At 38.7% G+C, this 4,602-nt stretch overlaps 1 long non-coding RNA gene across 1 annotated transcript; it reads left to right on the top strand.

Annotated features, from left to right (window-relative positions):
* Positions 1–566, top strand: LOC132652389 (uncharacterized). The gene is made up of 2 exons (XR_009589908.1): positions 1–220; positions 433–566. It is a non-coding gene; the product is annotated as an uncharacterized LOC132652389 (long non-coding RNA).
* Positions 567–4,602: the final 4,036 nt, after the last annotated feature.

The raw sequence follows: 4,602 nt of genomic DNA, 5'->3' as shown, positions 1-4,602 counted from the left end.
GTCCAGGGCAGGTCTTGAGGCGAAACACTGGCCACGTAATAAGTCACCAGAGAAGACTCGCCCCTGCGCAGATTACCAGCCCGCACTGGAACTCCTCTGAGCTGAGCGTGATGAGAAAACCTGCTGTAGGGACTGTGTGCCACAACCTAGCAGGTGGTGGTGTCATGGGGGCCTTGCGGAGAACTTCCCACCCATCAGGCCTGGCTTGGCTCCAGGAGATGTAAGTTCGCTCAATGCTCTGGATCCCCTTAAAACGCCACGTAACTGTTCTTGTCTGGGTTTCCGTGTGTGTAAAACGAACTGGCTCTCTCTAGGAGCCTCGGACTCCTAAGGAGGAAGCAGGCTGGCGTTTCCCAAGTTGTTGCTCATATCTTGGTTGTCGTATTCCAATGCCATGACATTAGGAATGTTTTCTTATCTGTCTCTGTACAGGCCCTGCATAACGAGCTCTGCAATGCAATATGAATAACCGCTTGCTTCGGCTGTGTACTTCCTCACAGTGAAAGGACAGATTCAGACGAAGAGGAAACCTTTGTAAAATATTAAAGTGAACACTGAACACTGAACCTGTCTCTTTAAAGCAGGCCGAGCTGTCATTCAAACACTGTAGCACAACAAAAATACCTTGGGGCCTACAAAAGCCCTCGTTAAAATTGCTCCTGGAGGAAGTAGTTAGATGGAAAGCACTGCTTGGGAGGATGCTGCAAGAAATGCTAGAACAAAAGGCTAACACTCCCTGCATCGAGTTTATTACAGAAACATTCTTAAAACCGGGAAAGGAAAATTCCTCCAGAACAAAACAGCAGCAGGCTTGCACAATTTCAAAGAAAAAATTACATTAATTATATTTTGTATCTAATTCTATTTTCTGTGGTCCTAGAGGAACTCAAAAGGCCACTCAATTGTCCTGTCGCTACTACTGTACAAAGAGGTACACGAGGCCCAGCCGGCCTCATCTGAGGTGTGTGGGGCCAGAAGCCTTTCAAATTTCAGATTCTTCTCAGATTTTAGGACACTGGCATACATGACAAACTACCTTGGTATGAAATCCAAATTCCTCCACGCACAGCTACGTCGTACACACACCCTGAGGTAATATTTGCAGTGTACTAATCTGTCACATGATTTCAGGTATGACACTTTTCAGTTGTGGTGTCATCAACATTCAAAAAGTTTGCGATCTGTGGACATTTTGGACTGGGGATTTTTATATATGAGGAATGCTCAACTGGAAGAGGACAGACAACTTTAACAGAGACCTCAGCACAACCTTAAAGTAAGGGAGTCCCCACAGAAATTCAGAAATAGAATGATTTCTCTTTAAGCTATATAATTTTGGACATCTCTATAGAAAATAAGAAAAGGATATTTTTAAAATACAGAAAACAGGAAACAGAAGATGGTAAGTTCTAATAATACAGAAATTATAATGAATATGAAAACATTAAGTTTACTAATTAAAAGAAATTTCTAAACTAACTTCAATATTTTAGAAGCTCTAACAATATAATGCCATAATTATGACCAAAAATGGCTGACAGGAAGTTTTCAAACAAAAACTAATATAAACTAGATTCTGAAACTAGATGATTTCAGTTTCAGAAAACTATACAACATTTAACTTCTAAACATAGATTCAAAAATCCTACATGTTATTTTGTATGATACTATAGTGTATTAACTAATAATAAACCATGATTGAGCGAGGGTCATATATCACAATATGTAGGCTTTACCTCAGAAATTCAAGAACAGTTTTCTCTTAGAAGGCTTATCAATGTAAATCACCATACTGATAAATCATAAGAGAAATATACATTATTTTAATGTATAAAGTAAATTTTATTAAGTTTAATATATCTTTATAATTTTAAAAATAATCCTTAGAAAAATAAACTAGAGGGAAACATTTTTAATTTAACAAAAGATATAACAAAATCTAGAATAATTATACATAATGGGAAAATACATATTCTTTTCAATAAAATTTTGTTCTGTTGTTTAATATTCATTTCCAAACATTTTATCTACAATTTTCAGAAACAAATATTGAACCAAAATATATAAACTATACCATATAGTCACACCTTAGAAATATAACAATTAGCAGAATGGAAATTATTAATACCCTCTAAGTAGGAAATTAGTGCTGGATAGACAAAACTCCAAATGACTTTCTAATATAAGATTTGCTACCAATGTAAATATTAGCGAGCTAGAGATTACAAAAACTGATAGCCACAGGTTTAATAATCATCCCTAGACTGTGAAAATTGTATGGGGCTGGAAATTTGTCAAGAATCATATTTATGGAGAAAGGTTTTTTGAAGGTACAGAGGTACAGAAGTACAGAGGTAGGTAGGCCAGGGTAATTTTAAAGAGTGTCCATATATCTCTCATGTAAAATATTATATGTATGTTTTTCTTGGGAGATAGTCAATACAATTTGTGAGACTCTATAGTTAAGAACCACTGCTTATTTGAAAGAAGTATTATGATATCACATTTTTAAATATGTGAAATTACCTAAGTTCCAGCTAGGATAATGGACTCCAAGACAAAATGAGTAAATCCACAAACAAAATATTAAACCCCATTGCTGTCTCTGAGAAATTGCCTGCATTACTTTTCATGCTAAGAGGGCTAAGCTCACATCTCCAGAAAGTGAATGTTATTTCACTCTATGGTGTAGTTTTCCAATGAAGAAGGCTGCAGTGGATAGTGAAATACTTTGTAGAGTTAGAACTGGGCCAGTTGTTAAAGATCTCCCAGTAAGGGTTTCTTCTTCTTTCAAATGGAAACAAAGTAACCATAACAACAAATAAGTATAGTAGCTTAGTGTAGAATCTCCCATCCACACTAACTATATCACCAGATTCCAATCAAGAGACTATTTCAATGAATTTCCTTTGACATTTTTGTTCCCCAAATCCATGCATAGCAGGGAGCCCTTCAAGCTTTGCCAGTTTCTACTTCTCCAAGAAAAGAACGGGTCCTGCTGCCCTTATCAAAACAGCAGCTAGATCCAGACCGTATCTCATCTCCTCAGGTTCCCAGCCATCATCTACAAATATGGCTGACAGCTGCATGGCGGGTCCTTATCTAAAAATGGATTTAGTGGTTGAGATTTCCTGTATAGTCACACCTCAAATAATTGGACATTACAGCCAGGCATTATGGAAGGGAAATCACATACCCCTAACCAAATGGTGATTGAATTGGCCACATGGTCTGGACTATTGCCAGTGTTCAGAAGACGGCTCTATTGTGTACAAGTCTGGCCTCTGGGGCAAGCTGGAGAGTGCTCAACTCACTTTATGGCTGTTCTTGAATGGCTTCTGGCACTAGACAGATGGCCTCCAGCCACAATTTTCCATTGACACAGACATCTGGTAAATGCCCCTGTCCCAATTTGCAGATGAGAAAATCAAGGGCCACGTGGCTTTGATTGCTATCTGTGATCCAAGTATGCCAGAAATGACTGTGAAGACAGTCAAGACAGCCTGATGGCTCTTCGTTTTGATGCCCTGTTCCTGGGCACCTTCTGCCAAATAGAAAGGCTCCAGGCTATTCTGCCCACTCTGTGGTTCTTTCAATCCAGAAAGACACTTTTTTAGCACATTGTCTGACCACTTACTGCTGAATAAGGAGATTTATTTCTTTGATAGTTTTGCCATACCACCAACAATACCTTCTTCCAACTCCGCACAACTGATTGCCAACTTCAAGAAGCACCTTCCAGGATATTTATCCAAATGCTTATTGGGCACAAACTCTGGGCTAGAAATTATGCTGGGGAGTGGGGTTGCTAAGACAAGGAAGATAAAGCCCTCATGTTTCACATCAGCATGAAAACTATAGTTTTATTTCTTCTGAGCTGAAGAGGCGGCTCAACAGTTAAGAGAAGTTGCTGCTCTTCTAGAGGACCTTAGTTCAGTTCCCAGCACCCACATGGTAGCTCACAGTCATCTGTAGCTACAGTTCCAAGAGATTTCACATTCCTTTCTGGCCTCTGAAGACCCCAGGCACACATACTGCACACATCCATACATGTAAACAAAATACTTACACACATAGTATAAAATGTAAAAATACATGGGATATTTATCATAAAGAGATGTTCATGATCTCCACTCAGAGAATCTGTCAGTAAGTTATGAAGTGGACCGGATTGTGCTTCTGTTAGACAGGTTTGGGAGGGCTGGGGGTTTTTTGTGTTGGTTTGTGTGCTTTGCTTTTAAACATGTCAGATGGCATCACTTTTACATTTGGCAATTACTTACATAGACAACCAAAATTAGTCCTTCTTTTTTTCTCAAGAGCTTTTTTTTAATCCATCTTCTTTCAAGTCTACATTTTACTAGAACGTCCTCAAAAGCCCTGATAATAGGTCATGGGCTCTAGGGGGAAAGCTACTACTATTATTTTGCTAAATGAACATAGCAATAAAACAACTGCTAATGCTATATTGTTCCACCCTTAGATCTGGCAATCACTCACTGCTTCCTGGAGAAGGTTTATCCTGCAGTGGATGGTAATTAACATAGAGTCAATGTGAAGAGGGTGAGTGGCTAATCTTGCCTGTCAACTCACCCACATTTG

The sequence above is a fragment of the Meriones unguiculatus genome, chromosome 1 (assembly GCF_030254825.1).
Source record: "Meriones unguiculatus strain TT.TT164.6M chromosome 1, Bangor_MerUng_6.1, whole genome shotgun sequence".
Classification (NCBI taxonomy): Eukaryota; Metazoa; Chordata; class Mammalia; order Rodentia; family Muridae; genus Meriones; species Meriones unguiculatus.
Note: the sequence above shows the minus strand (reverse complement) of the source record. Positions and strands in the feature narration are given on the sequence as shown.